This window comes from Mandrillus leucophaeus, unplaced genomic scaffold (genome assembly GCF_000951045.1).
Source record: "Mandrillus leucophaeus isolate KB7577 unplaced genomic scaffold, Mleu.le_1.0 Scaffold411, whole genome shotgun sequence".
Taxonomy (NCBI): Eukaryota; Metazoa; Chordata; class Mammalia; order Primates; family Cercopithecidae; genus Mandrillus; species Mandrillus leucophaeus.
In genome coordinates this window covers 2,688,672-2,701,290 of record NW_012104377.1, presented here as the reverse complement: position 1 = coordinate 2,701,290, position 12,619 = coordinate 2,688,672, and the positions used below count along the sequence as shown (strand labels likewise).

General features: G+C 37.2%; 1 protein-coding gene across 1 annotated transcript in view; it reads right to left on the bottom strand.

The window, feature by feature from the left end:
• RAPH1 (Ras association (RalGDS/AF-6) and pleckstrin homology domains 1) overlaps positions 1-12,414 on the bottom strand; it is a 110,366-nt gene extending 97,952 nt beyond the window's left edge. Inside the window, exon 1 of the mRNA XM_011992486.1 lies at positions 12,353-12,414. The gene's annotated coding sequence lies outside the window, so the exon portion shown is untranslated. The remainder of the gene's footprint in view (positions 1-12,352) is intronic.
• Between the last annotated feature and the right edge of the window lie 205 nt (positions 12,415-12,619).

Sequence of the window (12,619 nt, the reverse complement as noted above, 5' to 3'; positions counted from 1 at the left end):
AAAAAAAAAAAAAAAAAAACTATAGAACTCCTTATTTCTAATAAGTATACTTCTAGAAACATACTAAAGAATGTTAAAAAAAAAAAACAAAACAAAACCCCATCAGACTCATAAAGTTGGCAAAAATAGTGTGATAAAACCAGGGGTTGGTGAGGATGTGGAACAATAGGAACATTCTGGAAGGACATATATTCCTCAGCACTTTGGAGAGCCATTAGAAAATCACATATCTTATGAACCAGCAATACCACTTCTAAGTGTCCAAGTGGAGCACCAGGAGAAATGTAAAATAACGTTCACTGGGGCATCCTAACTATCTAACTGTCCCCCAAAAGGGTAATGGAAAAATTGGCTCATTCTGACAAAAAGAATGAACTGGATCTATGAACCAGTATAAATCATGTCAATCATATGATGAGTAAAATATACAGGTTTTTGGGGTTTTTTTTTGTTTGTTTTTGAGACGGAGCCTTGCTCCGTGCCCAGCCCGGAGTACAGTGAAACAATCTTGGCTCACTGTAACCTCTGCCTCCAGGGTTCAAGTGATTCTCCTGCCTCAGCCTCCCGCGTAGCTGGAATTACAGGTATGCGTCCATGCCCAGCTAATTTTTGTATTTTTAGTACAGACGGGGTTTCACCATGTTGGCCAGGTTGGTCTTCAACTCCTGACCTCAGGTGATCTGCCCACCTTGGCCTCTCAAAGTGCTGGGATTACGGGCGTGAGCCACTGCACCCAGCCAAAAATGCAGATTTTTGAAAAATATAAATATATAGTTTACATAAAATTTGAAAGCACAGAATATTAAGTAAAATTTTATGGATATGTATGTATGTATTAACTGGATTAAAACATGGTGGGAACACCACAAATTACCTGGAGGAAGATTTTCCTTGTATATATTACACCTCTTTAAAGGAAATTATTTGGAGCAAAGTGTAACAACTGGCTACTACTGGTGGTGAATATGTAGATGTCTATCATGTTTTATACTTTGGTTTAAAATGTTTCAAAATTAAAAACAAATTTTGTTTTTAAAAAATATTCTAAATAAACTGTAACATATGCTTATTGTACAGTAACTTTAAACAACATGGAAGCATAAAGAGAACACCCACCCATTATATTATTATAAAGCAGATGTTCTAAGTTAATGATACACATTTAAATAAAAGAACTAAATTGTGCATGCAACAATGAACTATAAAATGTATACACACATATGAGGAGAATATACCAAAAATTTTAACTGTAGTCATTTCTGGATAGTAGGATTAAGTCTTATTTTCTTCTCTATACATTTCTCTGTGTTGCATATTTCCATTAATATTAATAGTGAAAGAAAGAAAAAAGGAAACTATAAAATGCAAATTCAAAATCATCATTGGGTAAAAACTTATGCACTAATTCACCTGACAAGATTCTACTTTACTTCCGATTCTAAAAGTATCAGACTATCTTTAAAGATTGGTCTTTTTAAATATTAATATCCAAAACAATACAAGCCAAAAGAATTGCGCCAATAAACTATATAGCGTTAAACTTCTACTTTTACATAACAAAAGATATCTGTTTTGGTCTCCTGTATTTCTAGCATTGTCACATCAGAGTAGATGGCCCCTTTATGTATTAAATAATGTTATCATATAGAAAAATCTCTATACCAAATCTCGATTTATATCATAAAAATAAAGCCATGTGTAAATAATGATTTGGCTGTAGGAAATGAAATAGGACAGCATGCAGTGTTTATGTAATATATTGTAAGGCCACTGAAAAATATAAACATTGCTGTGTAAGACCTAAATGGACAGCTATGCCATCTTAATAGATTAGAAGATGCAATATTAATGTCTGTTCTCCCCCAAAATGAACTCGGTATTCAGTGTAATTACAACCAATGTCCCAGTGGGCATTTTTTACAGAAACTGACAAGATTATTCTAAAATTTATATGGAAAAAAGCAAATGACCTAGCATAGTCAAAAGAACCTTGAAAAGGGTTGGGTGCAGTGGCTCACACCTGTAATCCCGGCATTTTGGAAGGCCGAGGTGGGCAGATCACCTGAGGTCAGGAGTTCGAGACCAGCCTGGCCAACATCATGAAACCCCATCTCTACTAAAAATACAAAAATTAGCCGAGCACGGTGGTGGGCACCTGTAATCCCAGCTACTAGGGAGGCTGAGGCGGGAGAATCACTTGAACCTGGAAGGCAGAGGTTGCAGTGAGCCGAGATTGTGCCACGGCATGCTAGCCTGGGCAACAGAGCAAGACTCTGTCTCAAAAAAGAAAAGAAAAGAAAAGAGCCTTAAGAGTAGGGAAGGAACTTATTTTACCTGATTTCAAGACTCACTATCCAGCTAAATAATCAAGACAATGTAGTACCAGCAAAAAGGATAGAGAATCACATCAATGTAATAGAATGGAAAGTCCAGGAATAGACCCACACACAAAATGTCAAACAATTTTCAGTAGGGATGTCACAAGTGAAGCAGGCAATGAGGAAAGTGTTTTTTAACAAATGACACTGGCACAACTAGATATAAATGGGGAAGAGGACTCAATATCACTCATAAACAAAAATTAATTCAAAATGGATTATAGACTGAAATGTAAAAACTAAAATTATAAACTCCAAGGAGAAAATACGGGAATATACTTTCTGAACTTTGGTGTAGGCAAAAATTCATTAGGGCAGAGACAACACTGAGCATAAAAGGAAAATTCGGTAATTTTGAAGCCCAATATAAAAACTTCTGCTCTTTGAAAAACACTATTAAAAAAATAGATGGCCAGGAGCAGTGGCTCACGCCTGTAATCCCAGCACTTTGGGAGGCGGAGGCAGGTGGATCACGAGGTCAGGAGACCGAGACCATCCTGGCTAACATGGTGAAACCCCATGTCTACTAAAAGTACAAAAAGTTAGCTGGGTGTGGTGGCATGCACCTGTAGTCCCAGCTACTCGGGAGGCTGGGGCAGGAGAATCACTTGAACCCAGGAGGCAGAAGTTGCAGTGAGCCGAGATCACGCCACTGCATTCCAGCATGGGCAACAGAGCGAGACTCCGTCTCAAATATTTTTTAAAAAGACAAGCTAAGCTACAGACTAAGAGAAAATATTTGCAAATATATCCAATAAAGAACTTGTATCTAGAATAAATAATTGTTAAACTAAATTTTAAAGATATACAATCTTATTTTTTAAATGGGCAAAGACTTGCTGTCACTTCCCAAATGACTAAGAACATTAAGTTGCTCAACATCAATAATAATCAGAGAAAGACGAATTAAAGCTACAATTGTATCATTACATTCCCATTACAATGGCCAGAATGAGGAAGACTGACAATACCAAGTCTTAGGATACACAGCAATTACAAGTGTCATATAATGCTGTTGGATATAAAATGATACAACTTTGGAAAAATTTGACCATTTTTAAAATTAAAGTTAAAAATATACCTACCCTATAACCCAACATGTCCTCATAGGTATTTATCCTCAAGAAATGAAAACCTGTCCACAAATGGAAACAGCCTAAATGTCTATCAAAGGCGTCTGGAAAAACCAAATGTGGCATATGTGCATAATGGAATACTTCAGCAATAAAAAAAGCAACAAGATGGAAGAATGTAAAAATTATTATTCTGCATGAAAACAAGCCAGACTTGGGTGTGTTAGGAGGGGAAGGGAACAAGACACTGTATGATTCCTTTCACATAAAATTCTAGAAAATGCAAACTAATCCATAGTGACAGATTGCCATAAGACAGGGGTAGAGGGGAACAAATTACAACGAGATATGAGGAAACTTTGGGAGATGATGGAAATGTTCAGTTTTGATTATAGTGATGGTTTCATGAGTGTATGAAAACTTACGAAATTGTACACTTTAATATGTGCAGTTGATTATATAGAAATTATACCTCAGTAAAGCAATTAAAAAAATTTTTAAAGAAACAAGCAACCTAAAACACTTTATAGCAGAATTAGAGTTAGAAGTCACTTCTGATATATGCAATTTTCTGATTATATATTGTTCTTCAATACAAAGTTTTTAAAAGGAGGAACATCTATCTAAATGGCCTAGCAATCCCAGTCCTTTACCCAAGATAAATGAAACATCTGTCCATAAAAAGACTTGTGCAAAAATGTTCATAGCCATTTTCTTCAGAATAGTCCCAAACTAGAAGCAGCCCAGTTGCCCAACAACATGAAAATGGATATCTGGTATATTAACATATTCTTTTTTTTTTTTTTTGAGATGGAGTCTTACTCTGTCACCCAGGCTGGAGTGCAGTGCACAATCTCAGCTCACTGCAACCTCCGCCTCCTGGGTTCAAGCAATTCTCCTGTGTCAGTTTCCAGAGTAGCTGGGATTACAGGCGCCCACCACCGCACCTGAGTAATTTTTGTAGTTTTAGCAGAGACAGGGTTTCACCATGTTGGTCAGGCTGGTCTTGAACTGCTGACCTCAAGGAATCCATCCCCTTGGCCTCCTAAAGTGCTGGGATTACATACGTGAGCCACCACGCCTGGCCATATTAACATATTCATACAATTGAATATTACCACTAAAAAGGAACTACTGATATAAGCAACAATATGGAAGAATCTAAAAACATGCCGACAGCCTGGCCAACATGGTAAAATCCCATCTCTACTACAAATACAAAAAATTAAAAAATAAAAATAGGCCGGGCGTGGTGACACACACCTGTAATCTCAGCTACTTAGGAGGCTGAGGTGGGAGAATTGCTGGAACCTGACAGGCAGAGGTTGCAGTGAGCCGAGATTGGGCCACTGTGCTCTACCCAGGGCAACCGAGGAAAAAAAAGCAAAATACATGCTGAGTGCAAGAAGCTGGAGACAAAAGCATACATAGTTATGATTTAATTAATACAAAGTTATAAAACAGGCAAAACTTACCTGTGCTGCAGCAACTATGACTGCAGTTGCTTTGGGGATAGGCAAAGAAAACAGAGAGAAAGAAAAGATAAAGAGCACGGTGATGGAAAATGTTGTATACCTTGCTAGAGGTGTTCAGAAAAAAAATACTACGGACATGAAAAAATTGTAAGTCTATAAAACACTACTCAATTACTAAGTTAAATACTTAATTTTTTATTTTTAATTAAGGGTACTTTTAAATTCACCTTGAATAATTCCTAAAAGCAGAATGCAAAATTCAAATTTAGGCTTCTGAAATAAGCCTATAATTTCAACTGTGTTGAAGAATAAATTTTATTAAAGACTCAATTTGCTAACTTTTTTTTAAAAAATGTTTTCTTACTGTATATGTTGACAAATTATAGGTGTATACATTTATGGGGTACAAAGTGATAGATATTATGATTTCTGATATAATATGGAATGATTTCACTTTGCTGAAATTATCTACTTTCTTCCACGAACATTACTTTCCAATCAGTATCAGAACCAGAATGTTTTGTCCCAAGTGCTTTAAGATGACTTCGTATAAGAATACTATACACTGGCCAGGCAAGGTGGCTCATGCCTGAAATCCCAGCACTTAGGGAGGCCAAGGCAGGCAGATCACCTGAGGTCAGGAGTTCAAGCCCAGCCTGGCCAACGTGGTAAAACCCTATTTCTACTAAAAATACAAAAATTAGCCAGGTGTGGTGGTGGGCACCGGTAATCCCAGCTACTTGGGAGGCTGAGGCAGGAGAATCGCTTGAACCTGGAAGGTAGAGGTTGCAGTGAGCCGAGTGCAGTGAGACAGGAGCAAAACTCCGTCTCAAAAAAAAAAAAACAAAAAAAAGAATACTATACACTATGAAGTGGAATTTAATATGAAAGGCTCATTATTAACAGTGTTTCTTTTTTTCTTTTTTTTGGAGACAAGAGTCTAGCTCTGCCACCCAGGCTGGAGTGCAATGGTGTGATCTCAGCTCCTGCAGCCTCTCCCTGCCAGGTTCAAGCGACTCTCCTGCCCAGCCTCCCAAGTAGCTGGGATTACAGGTGCCTGCCACCATGCCCAGCTAATTTTTGTGTTTTTAGTAGAGACAGGGTTTTGCCACATTGGTCAGGCTGGTCTATAACTCCTGACCTCAGGTGATCCGCCCACCTCGGGATCCCAAAGTGCTGGGTTTACAGGCGTGAGCCACAATGCCTGGCCTAACATTTCATAAGACTGTATAGTGGTTTCCAAAATGGAGGTAATTATACCCCAGGATGTAAGAGTGATTCACTGGGGTATAAGAACATCTTATTAGAAGTTCTATTTTTATTTAATCCTTATCTTAATACACACATGTATTTTATGTGTAATACGTATTTATTCCTAACATACAGATACTGGCATCTTCACTGTGGCCACCTGTCAATCAAATGTCATATAAAGTAATGTAAGTATTCTGGTACTAAATAATTCTAGGTATTGTGAGGCTAGAGTGATAGTAGTTACTATCTTTAATATATTGATTCTTTTTCAATAATAAAGGATCTACCCTTTTATAAGCTTCTACAAGAGACTGGTATTCCAGAGAAGACATATTCTTAACAGTAAATGATTTCCTCAATAAAAACGTTTTATGGGCTGGCCGTGGTGGCTCATGCCTATAATCCCAGCACTTTGGGAGGCTGAGGTGGGCGGATCACCTGAGGTCAGGAGTTCGAGACCAGCCTGACCAACATAGAGTAACCCCATCTCTACTAAAAATACAAAAAAATCAGCCAGGCGTGTTGGCGCATGCCTGTAATCCCAACTACTCGGGAGGCTGAGGCAGGAGAATCGCTTGAACCCATGAGGCGAAGGTTGTGGTGAGCCGAGATTGCACCACTGCACTCCAGCCTGGGCAAAAGAGTGAAATTCCGTCTCAAAAAAAAATTTATAGAAAACTGTATTATATAATCCTTCATGAAGCAGCTGCTTTGACCTCAATGAAACAAAGCTGGAGGAGAGGGTAAGGTTTAACTCCAAAAGCAAAGCAGAACAAAAGAGAAACTGAAGCAAGAAAAGAGCTAAGTGTTAAAGGATGTTGTTACTGATGTTGTTAAGGAGTGACCATGGTATTTTATACTATATAGGTTTGTCTCATGGCAAATCATTAAAAAAGTTGTGCAATTTAAAGATGAGGTAAGCATTTACGTTTTATAAAAAAGAGTAGAGTTCTAAATTTGCTGAATTTCTGTAATAAGTGGCTGTGCTATGGCAGTATGCTACCTAGACAAAGTTTTTAAAAACAAAAACACGGTTAATGCATCTGTATCTTAAAGGTAAATGAGACATTTTAAAACTTAGTAAGAAAATAGTTGTATTCTAAAAAAAAAATGTGTGTCATCTTAAAATACTCATATGTGCACACTCTAAGAACAGAGAAGCTATTTCTAACTTTTTAAATGCCTTCCAAACACAGTTTTGGTGGATTTTGAATCCATTTATTAAAAATTTATACATACAAATCCTCACACTGATTTGCAAGAATAACTGATTGACAAATAGGGAGAGCAAACTTTGTACTAGCCCAGTCTGCATAACTGATGGATAGAAACTAAACAGTATCTCCTAATAGAAAGTACAGCCAAAGAGGCACTTTTTCTTTGTGGGTATATGTTCCTACACGAGCTGCCTTGTCACTTAAGACAAGCATTAAAAACCAGTAACATAATAAACAGATTCAAGAGCCAGATTTGAAAATTTCTGTGTTAACGAGTACTATAACAAAGATTTTTCAAATATAATGTATCATATTCACTGCTGCTGCCTTAAACTGTATTATGTTTATTGTAAAAACTTAGGGTAAAAAATGTTTTGAACCATTATTGTTTATTAAGTACACTATTCACAGGTAAGTAGGATCACTGACTTCCTTTACTGGTTTCCAATGTCATTTGTTACAATATGAAATAAACCAATGAGTCAAGAAATAATTATTTTTTATAAAGTAAACATTATTGGAAAATTAGAACAAATTGTATTTGGGAAAGGGATATATAAAGAATATATTTTCAAGTCATATTATTGGTTGTTTTGCTGTATTGATTTTTTTTTTTTTTGAGACAGGGTCTCACTCTGTCACTGTAGCCTTGACCCGCCAGGCTCAGGTGATCCTCCCAATCTCAGCCTCCCCAGTTAACTGGAACTACAGGCACGCGCCACCATGCCTGGCTAATTTTTGTATATTTTGTAGAGACAGGGTTTTGCCATGTTCAGACTGGTCCCAAACTGAGATGAAGCGATCAGCCTACCTCAGCCTCCCAAAGTACTAGGATCATAGGCATAAGCCACCGCACCTGGCCTGCTCTACTGACTTAGCTAATACTTTTCTTCACTTATCAAACTCAGTAAGATCCTTCTAAAAGTAATTTCCAAAAAAGCATCCAAGTTTTTTTGTTTTGTTTTGAGACCGAGTTTTGCTCTTGTTGCCTATGTTGGAGTACAACGGCACGATCTCAGCTCACTGCAACCTACACCTCCCAGGTTCAAGCAATTCTCCTGCCTCAGCCTCCCGAGTAGCTGGGATTACAGGCATGTGCTACCACGTCCGTTTAATTTTTTTGTATTTTTAGTAGAGATGGGGTTACTCTATGTTGGTCAGGCTGGTCTTGAACTCCCGACCTCAGGCAATCTGCCCACCTCGGCCTCCCAAAGTGCTGCAATTACAGGCATGAGCCACTGTGCCTGGCCAAAGTTTTAAATACCACTGCAAAATTGACTTATGATTCTACAATAATACTGGGCCTACTGAATATGTTTACACTCCAATTTTTGCTAGCTATCACCATTCTTCACCACACAGGGCTTAAATTTTAATAGTCTAACATAACGATAAGTCCTTGGCTTCCCGATCTTGCTTTTCTTCCCATCTAAAGGGATGACTTGTTCCTCCTTTTCTCAACCTTATCTGTTCACCCATTTTCAACTCATAGACCCTTCTGTTTCTTTGTGGTCCCTGCTTCTTCAGTGTCATCTTCTACTGATTCCTTGTATTTTATACTTAAACTGGCACTGGCATCCTCTCTATTATGGAGAACAGAATACCTATCTTAGATTTCTCTATTATGCCTAGCTCTGCTTACAGCAGAAAAACAGTATGCATTTTATTAAGAGCAAATACATATATACTTTTTAAAAAGCCAATTTATATAAGTCATAAGTGATACATTTTAAGACACCTGCCTTAAAACATGAAAAGTACCTTAAAATAATAGCAAGAAGAGCATATGAAAAAGCTTTAGAGCTCATATAATCTGGGGTTTTAAAAACTATTTCACAACAAAACTCTTTCAGATGAAATTTTACACAGCCTCCCAAATATACAAAGCTGGCAAAAGCATTGCTATTTTATGTTCAAATACATCATGTTAATTTATTGTAAACTCAAATAAAGAGATAAATTAAGGTTAAACAATCCAATTATTTTTGTATGCTTTGTTTTGATTTCACCCAGGTAAGCAGTTGCAGCTCTTAACGGTCACATCTGCAGTCTTCAGGATACTCTTCAAACACACTGATTCAAATGTTTTAAACAATAAAAGGAAAAGTTTTATTCTTATGAATGTCTGCCCCATCGCACCCCCAAAATTAACCATGTATAACCATGTAGCACTATGGTCTTCAATGTGTTAAAAAAAATTTAGGCCGGGCGTAGTGGCTCACGCATGTAATCTCAGCAGTTTGGGAAGCCGAGGTAGGTAGATCACCTGAGGTCAGGAGTTCAAGATCAGCCTGGGCAACATGGTGAAACCCTGTCTCTACTAAAAATACAAAAATGAGCTGGACACAGTGGCGTTTGCCTGTAATCCCAGCTACTTGGGAGGCTGAGGCAGGAGAATCACTTGAGCCTGGGAGGCAGAGGCTGCAGTGAGCTGAGACTGTACCATTGCACTCCAGCCTGGGTGATAGAGCAAGACTCCATCTCAAAAAAAAAAAAAAAATTATATACACATATGCATACATATAAATATACACACGTGTATATATGAATGAGTATGAGTGCCGGAACCATTCAATGGGGAAAGGACAGTCCTTTCAACAAGTGGTGCTGGGAAAACTGGATATGCAAAAGAATGAAGTTGGACCCTTACCTAACACATTTGCAAAAATTAACCCCAAAAGGATCAAAGACCTAAACATAAGAGCTGAAACTATAAAACTTGTAAAAGAAAACAGGGAAAACCTTCATGACATTGGATTTGGCTACAATTTCTTGAACATGACACCAAAAGCACAGACAGAAGAAAAAATAATTTGGACTTCCTCAAAATTGAAAACTTTTGTGTTTGGGGAGTGGGGAGCTGGGGGAGGGATAGCATTAGGAGAAATACCTAATGTAAATGATGAGTTTATGGGTGCAGCAAACCAACATGGCACACGCATATAACAAACCTGCAAGTTGTGCACACGTACATCAGAACTTAAAGTATAAAAAAAAAATTTTTTTTTTTTTACTTGATAGTAAAGGATACTATCAAGACAGTGAAAAGACAACCCATAAAATGGGAGAAAATATTTGCAAATCATGTATTTGATAAGGGGTTAATATCCAGAGTATATAAAGAACTCCTACAACTCACCAAAAACAACCTACTTTAAAAATGAGTCAAGGACTTGGATAGACATTTCTCCTCAGATATACAAATGGACAACAAGCATATGAAAAGATGCTCAATGTCACTAATCATTAGGAAAATTCAAATCAAAACCACAATGAAATACCACCCCATGCCCATTAGAATAGCTATTATCAAAAACATAAAAAGAAAAAACACTAGAAAAGATGTGTTGGCAAGATACGGAGAAACTGGAACCTTTGTGCATTGCTAGCGGGAATGTAAAATGGTGCAGCTGCTGTGGAATGCAATATGGCAGTTCCTCAAAAATTAAATATAGAATTAGCAAACAGTCTAGCAATCCCATTTCTGGGTATATAGAAATACTGAAAAAAGAACGGAAAGCAGGGATTCAAACAGTTGTACACCAATACTCAAGGCAGCATTATTCACAGTACACCAAAGGTGGAAACAACCCAAATATCCATAAATGTGGTATATACATACAATGGAATATTAATCAGTCTGAAAAATGGAATTCTGATACATCCTACATGGATGACCTTGAAGACAGTATGCTAAGTAACATAAGCCAGACACAAGAATCAATATTCTATGAGTCAAAAGTAGAAAAGTTATTACTAGGGGGGTAGGGGGAGGGAAGTGGATATTTACTGTTTTGTTTTTGAACAGGGTCTCACTGTCACACAGTGTGCATGATCATAGCTCACTGCAGCTTCTAGAACTACTGTTTAATGGGAAGAATTTCAGTTTGGGATAAAAAAGTTCTGGAGATGGTGGTGATGGTGGCACAACAATGTACTCAAGCCACTGAACAGTACACTTAAAAATAGTTAAAATGGTAAATTGTACGTTATATATACTTTACCACATTTTTTTTTAAAGAGTATATATGTGTGTTGCTTTAGTGGCAGTGTAAAAACACGGTTAAGAATACAGGCTTCAGAATTAGGCTGCCCGGTTTCAAATCCAGCTCTGCCACTATAGCTCTGCAGTCTTTGGGCAACTTATTGTCTGTGCCTGTTTTCTCAAATAATAAATTCTATTTCATAGGGTTATGTGAGAATTAAATAAATTAACACATATAAAGTGTTTAAAACAGTGTATGTCATACAGTGGTCACTTTTTATTATTACAAGTTTAAAATACATTTTTATTGAGATTTAAGTCAAACATCTGCAGAATCTCTGAAATTCTCAAGTTCAGAGAACCAGTTTAAGAAGCAGTGATCTAATCCAAACTTCTCATTTTATAGGTAAAGGAATTAAGAGTCCAAGATAAGTTATCTGCCTGAGGTCACATCTTGTTTCACTAATATTAATTCTCCTAAAATTAAGTGTTTGGGATTAACAGTACTAATATTGACATTCAATTACTTCCAAACCAAAGCAACTAAAGCCATGAGATTCTATAACGTATATCCAAGAATCTGTGAATAGTCTGACAGTTATCTACGATGCCAATCTAGTAAGTATTTATGGGGTGAGAACCAAAAGGCAGCAAAACCAAAAGACATAATCATCCTCAAAGACAATGGTTAAATACACCTCTTCGGAAAATAAGGTGTTAAATAATTGTGAAAACAAACCCAATAGTACCCACCACTCCACTCCTTTCATACACAGTCAAATACTCTATAATCTTAGTGAGACCTCTGAGTCTGAAAAATAAGCTGCTGCTTCTACCAAATAAAGCTAATGTTTACCACAAGGCAACATCTACAAATAATTCTTTATTAAATTCAAACAGAAGAGACAGAAATCTGAATTATACAAAATGTCTAATCCAAAAAATCATGAATTGCGCTTTCTATACTTACTTGAGTAGGGCTGGATCTGGTTTCCGGGAAATTCACCACACAAAAAGCAAAATAACCGAGACAATCTTTGAAGGTCAGACTCAACAAGAGTTAAAAGCTATCGAGCGTCTCTATTTTGCCCCTCCCCCAAAGGTCCTCCCACTCAATTCGGCTCTCAAAGGATAGCACCACCACCATATGAAATGTCCTCCTCCTTCCCATCTGAATCTGCTGAAATCCTACTCATCCTTGAAGGTTTCACTTAAATGCCGACGCTTCCATGCATTC